The sequence below is a fragment of the Callospermophilus lateralis genome, chromosome 17 (assembly GCF_048772815.1).
Source record: "Callospermophilus lateralis isolate mCalLat2 chromosome 17, mCalLat2.hap1, whole genome shotgun sequence".
Classification (NCBI taxonomy): domain Eukaryota; kingdom Metazoa; phylum Chordata; class Mammalia; order Rodentia; family Sciuridae; genus Callospermophilus; species Callospermophilus lateralis.
The window spans coordinates 29,500,392-29,519,949 of NC_135321.1; the positions used below are offsets into that span (position 1 = coordinate 29,500,392).

General features: G+C 36.1%; 1 pseudogene; it reads left to right on the forward strand.

The window, feature by feature from the left end:
• Window positions 1–19,558, forward strand: part of LOC143382629 (eukaryotic translation initiation factor 5A-1-like) — a 107,130-nt pseudogene that overhangs the window by 34,008 nt on the left and 53,564 nt on the right.

Consider the following 19,558-nt stretch of genomic DNA (forward strand, 5'->3'; position numbering starts at 1 on the left):
TTTAAATAAATGAATGAAAAACAAATGTAACTTCACATTGAGGAAACCAAACCAATACCACCCAACCAAGTGAAAAAGTTAATATTCTCAGTAACAGAACACATTGGTAGCGTGTACTTCCTGATACGACACATGAAAGGAACTCAAGATCATATTTAATGTAATTCTTTCTTTCCCAAATTATCATTTTATGTATTAATTATGCATAAATGATGAGAAAATCTGGTCAAGTCTAAACTGAAGAAAATTCTACAGGGTAACTGGCCCATAGTCTTTCAAAACATCCATGTTGTGAAAGACGAGGAAAGACTGAGGCCACTATCCCCAACTGAAGGAAATCAAAGGGCATGACCACCAAATGTAATGCATGATTCTGGATATTGTACATATTATTGAGACTGCTAGTAAATTTGGGGTTATTTCATTAAACGGTCACATTACATGGTTAATTTTCTGATTTTGATGGTTGTACTCTTACTATGAGAAGAATTATTGTATCCTCTTGGAAATATATATTGAAGCATTGAGGGTTAATAGGGCATCATTTCTGCAACTGCCTCATATGGTAAAAAAAAAACAGGTAAAAATACAAAGAAAACGTTAAGGCAACTCTTGTAATTGTTATCAGTTGGGGAAACATGAGAACATGTAGGATTCTTTGTGTGTTGGCCGGTTTATCTTGAGCTTAAAATTGTTTAAAAATAATAGTTAAATAATATTGCTAAAACAATTAATTTTGCAACAATTACAAAAGCAGCGGTCCTTAATCTTTCAATCTCAGAATGCGATGATCCCCAGTAACACTCAAAAGAAATTTTTAAAAATCTTTATGCACTAACCACAGCAGTATCAATCATTGTTTATAAGGAGCTGAACATTTATTAAGACCTTAACACCCTGAATCATTACTCCAATACCATCCCACACTGTAAAAGCTCACTCACCAAAACATGCCATATAATTATACCAGAAATTATCTCTTTCCTTTAAATCTGAACTAGAAGTATTTGAAGTTTAAGGATATTAATATAACACTTAGAAACATATTGAGAATCAAATGCATTCACTAGCTAGCTATGTTTTTTTTTTCCTTGTCTGTTTCTTTAAAAGTCAATAAATCTGAAAGAACATCAGAAAAAAAGAGTGCATTCATTCACCTGCATTTTTTACTCCTGGAATCATCTCCAAAGGGTATATAAGAAACAAATAAAGTAGATTAAAATCTTCTCTCTAGTCATTTGTCATCAATTGAGATATCTTCTTCTCTCAAAAACTCATAGTAAACTTCTTCCCAAAGCAACCCTGATAATGTCCAGATAATAAATTTTCTAAAGTTGTATAAAGTTCTTTAGGTACAAGGATGTGCCCAGAATAAAGTGTTTCAGCTCAGAATGCAGCTACCTTCAGCTTCCCATGTACCGGCTCTATGGAATCCTTCAAGACTGAGCAGACTCTATCTCCACATACAGATAAATCAAATACAGTGTCTTTTTGAGGGGTAACTGTAAACTGTCAGTTCACAGTCTCAGAAGCTGTCTTTTACATTCAGGTTCATTACTCTTATGAGATTGCACAGTGTTGCTGGTGTTAAGTGGTGGGGTGAACTGGAATGCAAAGGTTGGGAAGAGAGGTGCTTCCTTCCCCAGAATCCACAGCTGTTCTTCATCCCTCATACACAGCACTTTCTAGGATGCATTTCGTTAATGGTAAACATATCTATCATCACAATTAGGATGGGCACTCCTTAAAGGAATGAATTACAGCCTATTTATCTTCATACTTTGTACAAATCTAGGGCACATAAGTACATAATAAATATTTGGAGAGTTGAATGCAAGACATTCATTCGTTCCCTTTGGAAATTCACAAAACTTGAACAATGAAATTCAAGGGAATGGAATGCCTAAGAAAAACAACAAATCATGAAAATGACCTTACAGCAAAATAAAGAGTGTTCTGTCCCTTTACTTGCATTGTTCTCTAGTGTGTTTTGTCTTTAGTAAAAATTACCTGATTAAGTTAACCAAGATATATGAGAAGGATACTGAGAGGTTATGTGAGATGTCAAGGAAAGACAGTAAGGGAATAGGTCTGGTCTCCTTCCCTAAAAATGTTCATTAATCCTTTCTTTTTCTTAATACTAGGAGGACAAATTAGAATTTATAAGGGGGAAAGAATTCAAGACATAGCCCGTAGGAAACCTACAACTGCAGCTAACTGTGCATCTATTCTAAATTCATGGTCTATTCTTTGTTCTATTTTTCACTCCCCAAAGGCCAAGGCCTGTGAAAATATTCTTGCTTCATAGACAAATGAGTGTGCCAAGGGCCCTCTTTCTTGTTCTCTGTAGATAAGAAAGCTTTTTACATTAAATAAAACCCATGCTGCTGGCAAATTCCACACTTGGGTCATTTGCCTCAATTAGCTGAAGTATAAGGAAACCGAAGTTAATGTTTCCAGAGGCTCATCAGTTTTTAACTTACGCAGTTAGTGTTTTCAAAAAATTAAAACTAGTTTTAATAATTCTGGGGACAGTGATGACTTACATGTGATAGCCCTATTTGACAAGGTAAAGTTTTCCAGTTACATTAGCCTGATACCGTGTTCTTTTTTGGGGAGGGGGGCAGTACTGGGGATTTAACTCAGGAGCACTTGACCACTGAGCCACATCCCCAGTCCTATTTTGTATTTTATTTAGAAACAGGGCCTCAGTGAGTTGTTTAGGGCCTCGCTAAATTGCTCAGGCTGGCTTTGAACTCACAGTCCTCCTGCCTCAGCCTCCCGTGACATTGGGATTACAGATGTGTGCCACCATGCCCACCTTGTCTTCACATTCTTAACACTTTGCTAGACAAAATAAAAACCTCATGCAAATGAAAGACCACTGAAGGCCTGGATCTTGGGTTGTTCAGTCATAGACAATGGTATAAATGAGACCAAAGAAAGACATGAAGCAACTGATTTCAGAATAGCTATGAATTTTTGAAGAACTGGTTAATTTTGAAATATTTATTTCTTTGCCTGAAAAATTTCCTATCACAAAAAAACTATTACAAAATGCTTATAACTTGGCTCATTTAATTCAATTTCCTAGTTAATTATTCTTTAAACCTTACATGTCAGCCACCTAGAAAACTCCTACGTAGTGTTAGAAATCATTTATGAAAAGAATCAGTTGTAAAAGCATTATGAAAATAACCTGTAGCTTTGTATTTCAAAGTTTCTGGTTTGAAGTTGCTAAGTCCCTAGGAATAATACTCCCCAGCACACCACTCTTCAAGTGCAGAAAAAGTGACAGTCTTACTTTAAAAGAACTCTCTAGTTCATCATTACCAGATCCAGGGTATAAATTATTTCTATTCTCTGATTTATGATTTAATATTTTTCTGAAATCCCCATTGTAATTGACAAACTAATTTTCTCTTTTGTTCTCCCATTTTTTAGCAATTCTCTGCTATCTTGACCTGCTCTATCATCACACTTCACTTCTCTGTGAACTTGAGTCAGTCAGATGTAGCTCTGACAATGTTGCCTTTAGACACTTAGATGCAGGCAGAGTCCTTTCAATTCTATCCACAGCAAAGGGCTTGTTGACACTCACTCAATATGGCATTTTTCCAGAACTGTGTCTGCGAGACTAACCTTTACCAAATTACTAGATAAATGATATTTCTTTTACTAAATGCAGGCAATTTTTGTATTTTGAATGAGAAGTCATCACCTCTGTAACCTTAATGCGGGTGGCCATGGGCAAGGGAACAAGGAATGACTGGAGGTCGATAATGTCTTGGTTTCTCATGTAGTGTCCTCAGTGCCTCAGGTAGATGAGTAGCCCACCCCTGCACAGTTACACTCAGTCCTTAAGGCTTGCATCAGTAAGTCATTTAATTTTTAAACAAGATTATGTTGGATTGGATGCCAGGTAGGAAGTCCACAGTATGGCCTGGTCTTGAGTCCACTGCTATACTTCATGGCCTGTGAATGGGTTCCTTGGTCACTCTAAATCAGCAGCAAGGTCACACGTGGCACTCAGGCAGATCCATCCCTTAATAGCTGGGAAAGTCTTGCATCAAGCCCGTAACTGTGTCCACATAAATCAAAGCATATTGGGCCCGTTCTGATAACAGGAGACAGCCCATGGGTCTATCTGTCTTTACTAAAGAGGAACCAAATCACTTCATCTGATATTGTCCTTGGTGGCATCTAGCCATTTCAGGTAGCACTGACAGCAGGCAAGAGAGTTCTATCGAACAGCAACAATATCAGAGATCTTCATGGGCTGTCTCCAGCACATCATAGCTGCCTACTTAATCTTTTGTCCTGCATGCTTAAATCTACAATGTAGCCAAGTGGCAGTTTCTTTTACTGGGGCTTCCTCCCACCATCTTACCTTTTCCAGTTGTACAACCTTGGCTCTGGGAATGGGTTCCATAGCAAGAAAGACAGCATAGTGGCACACATTAACATTTAACATTTTTCTGGACCCTTTCATACTAGTGACCAAAATCCATTGGAGTCTTAAGTTCCTTAATCTGTTGCCATGAACCCCATCCAAAGTAGTCTGGAAGGGCATGGATGGTAAGCTCAGCAGGTATCAGGAAGTCTAGTGTCCCCAGGAGTTGTGCCTATTTTATTATTTGCAATGCCTGACTAAATGACTCAGTATGGTAGTCAATCTAGTCCCACACTGTACCCCTCCTACACAAATTATATTTAAGTGTCATAATAACTGGGGTGGTTGAGATATGAAAGCTCTCCTGTAACCCAGTAGCCCCACAAATTGTTGTATTTATTTTACTGTGTTCAGAAGTAGAAAAGCCTGAACTTTTATCTATCACAACCTGACACGTATAAACTTTATCCTACCCCACCAGGTAAGATCCTGTACTTTGATGGGTTATAGTCCATCCTCTCCCCTGAAAATGAGTCAAAAGGATGAAATATTTAGGGAAAAAATATGGCAAGAGAAGTAAGAATAACCCTGTTGAGTGACCCTCTTTATCAGTTGGAAGACTGTTAAGTTATCAAACTAATACCAATTGATATATAAATTCAACAATTCCCATTCAAATTTCTAGCATCATTTTTGGTGCAAAATGTGACAAAGTGATTCTGAAATCCATATGGAAATAAACTATCTAGAATAGTGAAAATATCTTTGAAATAGAAAGAACAATATGTTGGCAATCTAACTTCGCCTGATGATACAATACTGGTATTCAGCTAGATCAATGCAAAAGAATAGAAAATACAGAAATTGGCCCATATATATGTATATATTTAATGCTGTACACATGCACATACACACACACACACACACACACACATATATGTACACCTAATTTTTTAAAATATGTAAATGAATGGATAGTCTTCTTGGCATATATATATATATATATATATATATATATATATATATATACACATACACATATACACTCATATAAGTGTTCATATATATGTACAACTAATTTTTTAAATATGTAAATAATGGGTAGTCTTCTCAAAAAATATGGTGCTGAAATAATTAAACATCCACATGTGAAAAATAAAATTGAATCCACACTTTGCAAAATATACAAAAACTAACTTAATATGGGCCACAAAATGTCTGGAAACCACTTTTCTAAAGCAGTGGACCATAATTATTTGGCATTATATATTATAGATTCTTTTCTATCATGGTTCTTCTGACAGTAGGAGACAGAGATAGAGAGACAGAGATGGAGAGGGAACAAAATAATCTATCCCTGGAATAAGTATAACTAGAGAAAGGAGGGTAGAGTAATTTCACCACTAGAAAATATGGTTCTCTTCATGTTCTAGAGTCTTCTGATCAACTAAATTAACATACCTGTCTCTCCTCTTTTCTTTTGATGATAGGGATGACTAGGAAAAAGTTAAGTGAAAGTTTCTTATCTTTTAAGAAATCTCAGTGATTGACTCTGTCCAAAGAAGGTTTGTTCTTTTGTCAATCTTCTCTTGAAGTTCCTATCTTCTTCCTTAAGCTGATCAACTTAATAGAACAAAAAGAAATAAATTGCATGATCTCTGAAACTACTAGCTCTTTACTCGTTCTCCCTGGGGCCTCGGAGCTCTTACTTCTTTGAAACAAAAGTCGCAAACTGTGCCCTCCCTTAATCTTGTCCCTACGTATGTCACAACAAAGAGCTTGAAGACATGAGGTGCCAGGAGAGTGGACATATCTCTCTCCCTAAGATAGTTCCCCATCCCCACCAGCATTACGAATACTGGGTGTCTGATATGAACCAGTCTCTTGAGGAGACTGGAGAGACTGGAGAGAAAGAAGGATTTTGAAAAGCCAACTTACAATTTTAGGAAATAAAGGGGGAGTTATTAAATGAAGACAAAATTGTAACTCAGATATGCATTTTAGCTCTCCTCTTGCCAGGTGGGCTAACTCTGCAAAACTCAAACAATGCAAAAACCATTGTTGGGAAAGCAAAGAATGCTGTTTCTGGGCTGGGGATGTGGCTCAAGCGGTAGCGCGCTCGCCTGGCATGTGTGCGGCCCAGGTTCGATCCTCAGCACTACACCACATACAAACAAAGATGTTGTGTCCTCTGAAAACTAAAAGAAATAAATATTAAAATTATTTTTAAAAAAGAATGCTATTTCTCTTCATTTTTCTCTTCCCCTCCACCCATTTTCATTTGGGGATTCTGTCCTTCATGCTGCTTCTGTGAGAGCAAACCTCTGGAAATGTAAAAATGTTCCCCAACTTGACACATCTCCAATATAGCAAATCACTTTTCTCATCTTAGTCTAAGATTGCAGTTCATCTTTAACTAGAAAAATAAGGAAAAAGAAACATTAACAGAAGCACATTTTTAGAGCACAGATTTTTTTTATCCTACCTTACCTCAGCCTGACCACAGATGGGCTGGCTGGCACAGCACAAACAGGCACCGTGCCAGCCTCTTTTTTATTGGTCCCACACAAATCGCTTTATTCCATTTCATAGACATCTCTCTGTCTTAATTCTTTCTTTAGACACTTCTCACTTCAGTAGCAAGACTTGGTCTTGGACAATAGATCATTTCAGGAAGGGCAAATAACAGTGTCAGTTCCTTGGCACACTGAGACATTTCTGATCCTAGAACATCCTCTTTCCATTTAAGGTAAGGAGAACTTTTCCCTCACTACACATAGGAAGCTGTATGCATATACATGGCTGGCTGGGAAAGCCAACTGAATTTATTTGTGCAAACTGTTTTTACCTAATGTAACGCAGCACAGAGATACTTGGAATCTATGTCGATTATGCAAATTGCTTATGAATGCCTCTGCAGAGTGTGTGGGCAAGCTATCTTTTCTTATAAAAAGTTTGGCATTTTGTTTTAATAGTTTCTTCTTTCTTTTCGCTGCAGACTACTTTCAGAAACTGGAAGCAGGGAGCCACACCCATCTCATTTTTTCATTGCATACACAAAATTCTTGATTCTTTTTTAAGCTGAAATTTTTCAAAACAAATGGAACGAAAAGGCTGACTACAAGTAAAATTGAGCAAATTTTAAGTGAAAGTAACAAATATCAAACCCCTAGATTATTCAGAGAGAAGATTCCCATAGGCTGTACCCTGTGAAGTCTGAACTGCCAAGTGCAGGCATTTGACTTTAATCTGTGAGAAATAGGTAGCCATTACAGTTCTATAAATTGAACAAGGATATGATAACTTAAGAGATGGAATAAGATGAATCTGACAACAGTGAGCTCAAGGAGAAGAGGCACTGGGTTAGTGTTCCCATGTTTCACAACGGGGGCCCTCTGGTCTTCCTGATCAGTAGGATTTCCTTAGTAGTATGCCAGGCCACTTGCAAAAAGCCTATAATTATATCATGATATTGCCCTCCTTGCCCAACATCTAAGTGTGCACACTCTGACAACACCCATTCCCACAGTGAAGTAGGCTGAGAAAAATACACACACCCACATGCATATATATATTCACATTGTATTACACTCATTCTGAAGGTGAGCATTTTATAGCATATAAAATGTATATTAAGTTACATTTCAATGACAAATAGCATCCAGGTTGTCAAATGATTTAATATAAGATGTCCTCATTAATTCAGCTCTGTGAATCTGTGCTCATAGCGTGTCTAAACTCCGGATGTGTTTTTGGCAGCCATTATTTATTTAATGCCACTTTCCCAGGTGTCGTTATTTCTCCTCCAAAATGGAGCTCCTCAAAAGTGCTTCAAAAATCCTTTACCATTATCTCCTCTAGTCCATATTCTCATTTAGTAACATCTCTTTTTTTCTTAGCCATTTTCTTGAGATTTCCCCTCTTCAACCCTGCATATTGAAGAAAGATAACTTTTTCAGCGGGAGCTCTGTGTATACCTGGAAGGCTGAGTGCCTCAGGGGACTGCCTTTAAACACTGAATTAAATAGCAGCAAAACTCAGTCCCTTTCCCCAAAATATCTTTCCCTTTAGCCAGCAAAATCTATTAAAATACCCACTGAAAGAGATCATTTCTAAGCATTGGAAACTGACTCAAGTCAATATGCTTGTTTCTAACCCGTGAACCTCTGTGGAGACAATAAGAGCCCCTGAATTATTTGGATCTCTGTGATATTTAGTTCCCCTCACAATCTTGCAATCAACATTACACTGAGATTCAGGCATACACCAAATTTTGCTTCATAAACAACATTTTTTTTAAAAAAAAGAAAGTGTGTTTATTTGCAAGCAGGCACAGAATCATTGAGTCCATCTCTTCTGTAAACTTGTAGTCCCTGCCTTCCTTTGAATGCTCTGACCACTCCCTCACCTGAAAAGTCCACTCAAGGTACACCTGACCTCCTTCCAGTGGTAGGAGTCTGTTACATCCTCCTCTGAATCAGTGGCAGCACCACATTGTCTTGAGTGCCACCTCTAACATGAGGATGGATGGGTTGCACTGGACTTGTACGCCCTCTTTTCACAAAGGTAGCAAGGAATTCAATATTTTGTTTTCAATCCTTATACCTGGGACATCATTCAGTTTCACCAATTCGCATACATATTTACCAATCTAATTATCAAATACCTCATCTTAACAATAAAACTATTACTGCCGTCCCCAGTCTAGGAGAATATGAGGTGTTGATCAAGATACCTTGTCGTAGCCACTCCTTGACTTTGAACCTGTTATGTGATATGGCACTGACTACCACTTTGCAGTATGGGCTCTCAAAGAGGAAAACTGATCCTGGAGTAGAAGCTTCAGCTATTGAGCATATACATAATGTCTTTCTGCCATGTCAGAGTGCTTTAAAGTAAATAGTACAAATCATAAGCAGCTAACATATTTGAAAAATACTGGACTGGGTATAAATAGAACTGAAGACTATGGATGAATATGTTCCAAATAATATGTCTGAGCATATTGAATTTATTTATTCTACTCATTAGTTTCCTCCCTACCTACCTCCTTCCATTCTCCTTTCCTTCCTTCCTTCTTTTCTTTCCTTTTATTCCTCACTCTCCTTTGGTCATTGACTAGGTAATCTTCAACACACCTTCCAGTTCTTATATACCAGGTCACATTGCAAAATATGTGACTCCTTACAGCACGATATGTGGATATTATCATTGCCTTTTTGCAGATACAAATGAAGGTGGGGGCTTACTACAGCCTCAAATAAGAGAAACCTGGTAGATATTTGTGGCCAAGAGCAAGAAAAATCCATTTATTTCTATGACATTCTATTGGAGGCTGATTATTAGATCTTATTAAAAACAAATTTTTTTAGATGTTTCCTCACAATCTTCTCTCCCTGCTTTTTGATTTGACTGTGAACTTCAATTCAAATCCAGGACTCATTATGTATGTATTCTAATGACTAGCATTGTGTTTCTGGGTCAGGCTTTCCTGCTTGATTCTTCTCTGAGTCTTCTCAGCCTCTGAGAAATGTAGACTTCAGGTAAATTTGTCTTACAAATTGGTCAGACAAAGCCAGTATCCATGTATCCACCTATCATTCACTCCCAGAAAAGAATAAGTCAATAACTGATGTAAGCTACATCAAAAAATGCTTGTTAAAAAGTGAAGACATTGATACTCATGGAATCTAACCAGTCTTTAACCATTCCCAGAGACTTCAGAACTCAAAGATTTAATTGGTCCTCTTCTGGTGAAATAGCAACTATAAAAATGGATTTGGACAAAAAATAGATAGATGTCTCACTCCTTTATGCTAAAACTGTCTTCGGCAAACTTCTTGTGAGGACAATTTCTACTTACCAAGAACTCTTTATCCTCAATTATGACGTTTCTCGTTCCTTTTGTCCTTCATGCTTTGGGAGATAAATGCCTTGTTTAAAGAAGGCAGAAGCTGCGAAGTCCCTGCACATTAAACTGAAGATTGTAAATATATTTCCCAGTCCAAAGTTTAATTACAATTCCTTTATCTTTCCTTATAATCTATGTTTTCTAAAGAGATAAAGAAGCAACATCATGTACAGCCATTGAAAAGTGGAGCTGTGCTGCAATTGTGTACAATGAAACAAAATGCATTTTGCTGTCATCATACCTAATTAAAATAAGTTAATTAATTTTTAAAGAGAGAGAGGTAAAGAAGAACCTCCAAATCTTTTCTTCAGAGATTACTTTTCGCTGCCTCGTTGCCTTCTCCTGGGTTGAAAGTTAGCAATCCTATCAGTCTTTGTTTGTCTTTTCTACCAAAATTAAATGATCCTTCTTTACTCAGGACTAGAGTGAATTTTGATTACATAATTAGAATGAGCTAAACATTTGAGGAACCAAGTGACAGAAACTGAAGAAAGTTTTACAACTTGTACTGTGTCTCATGCAATGTCCAGAACATATTGAGCTGTTTTCCACCCTATGCTTAATGCTGTCTGAACATCAGCCACCTCATATCTCTGAGCAGAACCAGCTTTCCAGCATTGCTTGTTTTTTTCATTAGGGGTAAACCGCCATACTGCACAAGACCATTTCACCAAACAGCTAGAATGTTCTGACCTGTTCTATACCTCCGTGAGGACAAAGAGTCAATGAAAAAAGGAAACATTCATATTCTTCCCTTACTGTTATATTTCTACCTGTGGCCATATCCCCATACCCTTCTTTTCTCTTTTATTTGGTCACTACAATGATAAATTTCCACTCAATTAGTTTATTTCAAAACTAAATTTCTAAAAGAAGGTATTTTAAGCAAGAGATGCTTCTGTGTTATTTATTCTCCCACAGAGCATTATAGACAATCTGGAGAAATAAAGAGCTGCTCAAATGGCCATCAACAATTGATCTCTCCATTGTAGTAAAGAATCCATGAAGGTCTGCTCAAGTGGAGCCTTCCCCAGGGAACTCTCACCACAGTGATGTCTGTGTCTCTCTTTAATTGAATTCATGTCACTTTCTACCTGAAATTTGATCTTCTCTTCCCATCATGACATATTCAGATTATTTTCCTTGGATCTTTGTGGCTTTATGCTTTTCACATATGTCTATGTTCTCAAAGATATTATACTTTCTAGTATTGCTTTAGAATAACAGAGTGGATCAGAATGCTTTTCAGTGTCACCAGGTCACCAAGTGTTTCTCCCCATAATGTGCACACATGTAGAATATGTAGAATGGGGCTTGTTGAGTTCCCACTGGTGGGAACTGTCGTAGGGGTTCTGTGTCATCATTCCTCCAGAACTGTAGGCAAGCACCAGCAGTTACTTTCAGGCCTCTTATTAAAAGAAACATTGAAATTTATAATGAAATTTCTGAGATGATGGATAGAGCGAAAGCATAAATAGAGTAGTACTAGTTGGTGGCATATCTTTGAGCTGATTCCCTCCTTGTAGATAGCACTATCATTTCAGCTCCGACACCTGCAGGAGAAGATTCCATTTCTAGCATTCTCAGTGGTCCTTGTTCCCCCACTGGGGACCTATCTTTGGTGTTGTGTGAATATGCCCACTGAAAAGAGAAAACTTGGTGCAAAGGCCAAACATGGCATGCACCTTACAATGACGGAAGTCAAGAAACACCACAAAACACCACTGACCAATTTTTTTTCTGGCTTGATACCAGTTATAAAGTAAGTTGCAGATTACTTGTTACTTCATATCTGGAAAGATATATGTCTGTTTCTGGAATTACTCACTCTAGTAATAAGAGTGTAAATGTTTGATAAAACTTCTGTTGATGAAAACTATATTTTTATCCACCAGATAAGAAACTAAAGGGGTTTCTTACATGTTAATTTTTCATTCAAATATAGTTCCAGGAGTCTGAAAAAGAGACTATATATATATATATATATATATATATATATATATATGTGTGTGTGTGTGTGTGTGTGTGTGTGTGTGTGTGTGTCACACAGTAGGATCTATAAGTATTCACCTTGACAATTGGATCCAAAAGCCCAACAGAATCTTCTTTCATAACTTCATTGACTTCCCACACTGACACCTGATGGGTTCTAGAGGCAAGAAGGCCCTGCATCTCTGTTGTCCACACAATGTCCCATTTGAATCTATTTTCTAGTAGAGTCCAAGCTCAAATTTGAAATACATTAATCCATTTTTAAGTAATGTATAATTCTTCATAAATATCACAGATCACACATTATACTAAATGAGGTCTTTAACCCTCTTGGATTGGTGGGTGTGGTAGGTAGGCTCTGCAAAAATATACGCAGTTCATAGTTATCTCCATCTGGGTCAATATACTTTACATATTTCAAAGTGATTGAACAGAATATGTTCCTATTTAGGGGCAGTTTCACATTAGCTTCTCAGCTGGTAATTTGGGATATGAAGAAGTTATATCTTATGTAATGTCCTGCCAATAACAATAATTTCAATCAGTGTGTATGCTAGAATCTTTTCAATTTTCAGCTATGATCTTCTGCACTGATTGTTAAGTATAACCTGCTTCACCAATTGCTAACTGTACCTACAATTACCAAGTTTAGAAAATAAAAATGCAGGACATCCGACTAAATTTGAATTTCAGATAAGCATGCAATATTAAGACTCATTAAACTAAAAAAAATGATATTTACCTGAAATCCAAATAAACTGGATGCATTTTATCTGAAAACATTATTTCTATCATCTCTTTGAGCAAATCCCATTTTCCTCATTTCTATAATGTTGTCTCCTGTAAAATTCTGAACCCATTAAAGGTATGAAAGATTCAGCAAGTGATTTGTACTTTATATAAAGTATTAGTCACATGATATGATTGTCATTATAGCTTACTTCTCCCATCTGATGATCCAGTCTTTTTTCTATATGGTTCATGTTTAATCTACTTCAAAATGCATTATTTAACTATTTTAATATTAAGGTATACTTTTTGAAAGAGCCAACGCAGGATTCTATGTTGTTGTTTTTTACTGTCATTTTAAGGTTGTTTTGGTATCTATGTCCATGAGCACTATTTATTCTTAATTTCTCCCAGCATTCATGAGTTGTCTGCATCTGTTGTGCAAACAATCATAGTAAAACAGTAGGTTCCTACTTGACTTTACTCTCTGAAATATTCTAAGCATATGGTGAGGTGGCAAGAGTATGGTCTCAAGGCGGGAATTTGGGGAAATGGAGAAGAAGCTTCCATTTTAACATTACCCAGTTGGATCTCTGGAGACTTCATTATTAGCATAATCTTAGAATAAGTTCCAAACTAACTGGCTTTCTTCCTATGCCATCAACACATAAGATGACAGAACTTGGAAATATTAAATTTTACATATCTAGAAAAGATATTTTACTAAGAAGAACAATTTAAAACTTTTCAAATCATAGCTTACCTTTTGGAAGAACCTTATGGCAAGAGAAATAATAGGAAAGATCTCTGAAATAGTAGACTTTAAGATATTAAAGCAAAGTTCCAGAGTCAGGACATTTTCCAGATTTCCAAACTGAACAAGACAAAAAGCCTTAACACAAACATTTAATGTCTAGAGGGAAATGAGAATTCAAAGCAATTGGATTATTGCCATGAGGATCCTTTGCATTTTAATAAGCCCTTAGCAGATAGAGCCTTCTTCATAAAATAACACAAAAATGTCTGTTTCAAAAGGAGGAAGGTTGAGTATCTTGGCCAGAGACACAAATAATGACTCTATTGAGCCTACATTTCCCAGGATACACAGATAATCAACAATTTCCATGATCAGCTATAGCAATCCAATTAAAGGTAACTTGAGATGAGAGAAACTCAGGAGACCATTTCATCTGTGGTGTAATCTGGCCTCCATAATAGCTAGAACCAGGTACTGGAACACTCCAGTGCTCTCAAATTTTTTCACCACTAATCCTTCCTGCATGTCAGTTTCATTCTTTCTGATTATACACTTATAGCATTTCACTAGACTATGGGGGGAAAAACTGCTAAGAACACCAGAGTTCTAGTCAAGGAAAGAAAGACTATTATAACAACAGTTTGAAAAGTCTTTCGTAAATATTCTGATTCATATCTTTTCTAATCAACCATGACTAGCAGATTATTCTAATAGACAAGTGTCCTTGGGATAGGATTATGATTATGTGAGAGAAAAAAAATAAAACCTCTGGGAAAAATGTTTTAGTTACTTCTTCACCACTGCAATCAAAAGACCTAACAAGAACAATTTAAGAAGAGCAAAAGTTTGTTTGGCATTCATGGTTTCAGCGATCTCAGTCCATAGATAGTCATCCCCGTTGCTCTGGGCCCTAAGTGAGGCAGAACAACATGGCGGAAGAGTGTGGTAGAGGAAAGCAGCTCAAGTCATGGCACCAGGAGGCAAAGAGAGAGAGAAAGAGCTCCAAACTCCAGAGACAAAATAAATGCCAAAAAGTTGTGGTCCTGATGGCCCTCCTCTTCCAGCTTCACCCTACCAGCCTGCAGTTACCACCCAGTTAACCCCTATCCAAGGATTAATCACTGATTACTTTAAGACTTTCATAGCCCAATGCTTTCACATTTAAGATTCCTTGCATTGTCACAACACATGAGCTTTTAGGGGGACACCTCATATTTAAACCATAACAAGAAATTACGAAGGTGGAGCAAGGGAAGGTATTTCTGCTCACAGAACAAAGGAACAATATGTAAAAGAGCCTTAAGGCAGAGATGTGTTTAACACTTTTACAAAATTTTGATACTGATGAAAAGTATTTTACCTTGACTTACAAAGGTGTCAGCCCAATCATGCCCAAAGGAAGCCAAGATAAGAATTTTGTATATTTTTCATCAAGTGCAAAAGCTTTGATTTAAAAATGTGATAGAATCCAGTGAATGTTTTCACAGCATACCTTACAGATCAGAGTTCAGAAGAAATGGAGGACTAAGAGTGGAAGAAATAAATGAAAAGAAAAAAACTGTAGTTGGGGGGAGGGTGAAAGAGGAAGATAGAAATTTTTATTACTCCATTTGCTATTTTGCCATATCAACTTTTTTTTCTTCCTAGAACATTGAATATCACCACATGGAACATCTATATTCAGCTAAGCTGGTGGAGTATGACATTTCCTAATATGTGCCCACCTGTTCCAAGATCAAGAAAACAAATTTAAGTGTATTATTGAGACACTCAATTAATCTGTTACATGAGAAAAAGAAAACTAGTGAGTTTGATATCTTTGTGTAATAAATTTTCCATGAAAATAATTGTATAATAGTCATAAAAAGCCAGAAATTCCTGTAAGAGTTTATTTATCTCATTCCCCAGTTTTTAGCGAAACTTACCAAATTGCTCAATAATTGAGAAGGTTGTCCATTTTAAAATAATCAGATATGTTGGGTCAATGATATGAATTAAATGAACTAATGCTAGAGATACTTGTCTTCTTTTTTCTCCTTTATTAATGCTTTTAGACATATAGTTGGCTTGAAACACACTTAGGACATACTCACAAGAGGGGCATCAAAGGACTAAACATATTTCTATAGTATACAGTGAACACACACTTGATCTGGTGCTGAGTCCATACATTCCCTTTAAACTACAGAAGAAAGGGAAAATCCATCAAAAACTACAGTTATTCTTTCTACAATTGACCAATTTGACACAACCTTTCTTTTTTAATTTATTGACTTAACAGTTAATTTTGATCTTGCAAAAGGTATTAATTTAATCATAAAAATTAGCATACAATGAAAGAAAGTTATTTATAGGACACTTTTTTTGTACAAAACACAATGTTGTAAGTTAATAATATTAACTTAAAATATGAACAGAATACAGTAGTTTCACTTATGTATAGTGAAGAGCAATTAAAAAATATTAAATGGAAAATTCCAAAAATAGACAATTCATAAGTTTTGAAAATTGTGTGCTATCCTGAATTGCATGATAAAATATCACTATTTTATTCCATCCTACCAAAGATATAAATTATTACCTTGCCCATATATTCACACTTTGTAAGATATTTGAAAGAAAGAGACAGAAAAATCATTGTACACAGTCTTTATTACAGTATGTTGGTGTAATTATTTATTTTATTATTGTTGTCATTCTCTTACTGCATTTAATTTATAAATTAAGACTTTGTCTTAGCTACATATGTTTAAAGAAAATATAGTATACTGAGGGTTTAGTGCTATTCCTGATTTCAGGCATCCACTGAGAGTTTTGAACTCCCATATGCCCTGGTTAGGATAAACTAAGATGTTCTGCTTGAACAAGAGACATAGCAACAATTTAGGGCCTTGAGAAATAAAGAATTCTGTTTCACACTTGTGTAATAAATAGTCCAGTGTAGGTACTCTTGGCAATGTAACATCTCCTCACACTCCACAATTCAGAAACACTGGGACAGTAGCATTGTTGTCTGCTGAAAATGGCTTCATGGGTGGCCATGCTCTAGTTATCTCAATCAGTAGGAAGAAAGAAAAGAGTATTGGAGCAACATTCAAATTTGGGAGGACCAGGTGTGAATTTACTTATGTGGCAATGTTTAGTTGCAAAAAGGGCCGACATGGGCTAGAATTGTGGCTCAGCAGTAGAGTGCTCGTCTAGCACTTGTGAGGCCCTGGGTTCAATCCTTAGCACCACATAAAAATAAATAAACAAAGTAAAGGTATATATATATATATATATATATATATATATATATATATATATATATATATATATATATATATAAAGGGCTGACATATGTGGACCCAATATAACAGCTGAATCTCAGTCCAAATATATAATTTTGAAGGGAGAACATGGATTTTAGTGGGTATTCAGCTCCATTATGTGTTTTGAAGCATTTTTTTTAGAAGACTTAGATTCAATACCTACAGATAGCTAAAATTTAAGACCAGTCCTCAGTCTTGATGTGAATCTGTGGAATCTCTTCCAACTAGGCTAACAGATGAGAGCCACAAGAAGGTTATTCTTTGTGAGAGTTGATATCAACTGCAACTCTGACCCTGAGGGGCTGTGTGTTCAACTCACAGGGCTGTGATGTAAATTTAATGATGTTTTAATAAAGTAAAACAAATACCTCCGGTGACACAAAGTTAAAGCTCAACAGCTGAGATTTCATGCCACTTTTCTTTGTATCTCCTTCCCAGTGAGACTGCCTTATGTTGGAACCAGGTTTAGACAGCTTCAGGAAACATAGGGTTGTCCCTTCTCAGTCTATAACAGAATTTAAGGGCAAGATAGGCTTATAAATCAGGTAGGACTTAGAGTTTTACTCAGTATTTGGCTTTATCCAAAAATGCCTGTGCTCTTTTTGCCCTGTGATTCCAAGAGAGCTACACACACCAATAAAAAGATCGCTGTATTTTAGTCAGATGCCTAAAAGACTCAATATGGGAGCTTGTGGAATTAGAACTTGGGCTTCCTGACATTGTGGGGAAAATTCAGGTTTTCCCTGGTACAGTGCTCAAGGGCGAAAGATGGAACTCAGAGAAAAATAGACTTGGGTCCAAATCCCTTTTTCCATAAATCTTAAGTCTTTATTCTCAAAGGTTTTAAACACATTATCCGATATCCATGTGCATTATTAAAAGTATTCTGCCATGTTCAAGGTTTACTGATTTAAATATCCATCAAGCCTAAAAATCATGCCATTCAACATTTAGAGTGGTCCTGGACCAAACAACTGGCACCGTGACACAGTAGCCTCATCAAGTTGTCACATTACATTTACTAGAACAACCAGGAATGACCTTCAAACACACAGGAACCTAAAACGGAGTGTTAGTAGTACTGAGCATGGACCCATCAGATTAGGCAGATATCTTTTTTGTGAAAAAGAAGGAGATGTTAAAGAAAGTCATGGCTCACTCTCCCACCCAGGAAGAAGCAGCATTTATTCTTTGTTTTTGTTTGTTGTTTTTTTGGGGGGTTTTTGTTTTGTTTTGTTTTGTTTTTTTGTTATTTTGGTCAGAAGTAGGTAACAGGGTTACAAGATAAAACTCTTTGAGAAAAGATGATAAAATCAAACAACAATGACCCTTCCATAGGCATTGCAGTAATGTATGAAAATGCTCTAAATAATTTTTAGAATAAATGCATCCTAAATAAATAGTATCTGTGTCTTTTTACTAGAAGGAGAGTTAATATTTAATATTAAACTTACTCTTGTCAAAAGAAGGCAAGAATAAACTAGGTTACCAGTTCTGGATCATGCTAAAATGTGAACAATGTGATAAATCTTTTGTAAATTGTATTTTTATAAGTTTGCTCTAAACAGACTTGCTGAATATTTTCTGATAAATTGTATAGGAAATTGGCATCCCTTAAATCTTCTGAGGAGCTAAATAGTAATGGAATATATTAGAAAGAAGCATGACTACAATTTATGCCAAGCATCAAAGACATAAAATAAATTTGTTTTAAATGAGGAAAGTTTATAAAATAATTAAGTGATTTTTCTGACTAGAAATAATAATTCTAGCATCATACTATAGAATCAGCATGTTCCTTTGCTCATGGGGTTGAAATTTTATAGAAAAGCAAAACTACAAAGGGAACTGACAACCTGTGATATGTTGTAGAGGAAAAGTTATGTCTGCACAGAACTGTTAAAAATGAAAAATTATTCACCCTTTAATATATTTAATCAATGGATATATTTGAAAACCTGGAATACTCAGAGCTTCAACACATAGGAAAAAGTCTTAGCCCTAAAAACAATTGCACACAACTTCAGATTGTGAAAATATTATATAATAACTAATCTTTTGTGAACTAATTTTGCTCTGCTATGATGCAATGATTTCAATAAAGCATCTCATGACTGTGCTTCATAGAAAAGTGGGTGTGAAGCTAAAATTAGTGTTTTGTATGCACTATATTGAAAGGGTTTTTTTCCTCCTGGGAAAAAAATAAGTAATAGTCAGCATTGTGAGAGCAATAAGAATATATTTCTAAAACCCAAACACAGCTGGAGAAATACAGCATTGATTATATCTCTCGTTGCTCAAGAGTAATGTCTTCTTTTTCTATTGTCACTAGCATGGTGCCTAGCCCATCTATTACACATAATATATTTCCTTAACCATGTTATCACTATCACAGAGATAACACAACAATGGTGCATGGGCTTTGCACAATGTAGTTCCCACTTGCCGTTCCACTACAAGCAAAC